The sequence below is a fragment of the Anneissia japonica genome, unplaced genomic scaffold (genome assembly GCF_011630105.1).
Source record: "Anneissia japonica isolate Jap-2015-1 unplaced genomic scaffold, ASM1163010v1 scaffold684_len92763_cov166, whole genome shotgun sequence".
NCBI lineage: Eukaryota > Metazoa > Echinodermata > Crinoidea > Comatulida > Comatulidae > Anneissia > Anneissia japonica.
Window position 1 is genome coordinate 75,207 of NW_022758454.1, and position 525 is coordinate 75,731.

Here is a 525-nt window from a genome sequence, read left to right on the forward strand (position 1 = left end):
CGAACAGTCGAGTCGCGCCTTCAGAAAAGTCGTCCAGCTGGAGTCCAGTATCGTTCTGCCTCCCTTGTCGTCAGTGCAAACGCGGGAGATTCGCGAACGGTAAATCTTCTCGCAGTTTTCTACGGAAACTTCTCGGAAGAAGAAAAACACTTCTCTTCCCTCTACAAACGAACCGACGAATTTCGGGTGATTCAGCCACAACGAATCGTGCCTCTTGGTTATGAGAGGAACGGCATTGCCCATCGACCTCGTCAGTGCGGAATCCCTGCCGTTGAAATTGGCGACCGTCCCGGCGTACAGGCTACCCTCCGCGAAGACGGACGTTACTTTTTGGTCAACGGCGAACGGACAATTGTACAGACCGTCCGTCGCGTTCCTTCTCCTCCAACCACTCTCCAAGTTCGACATCTCGGCATGAATGCACTTCGGTTTCTGAGCGTTGGTTCCGCAGATCAACACCTGTCTCTTATACACATCTAGATGTGTATAAGAGACAGAAGATATATTGTTCAGTCGAATGCATCC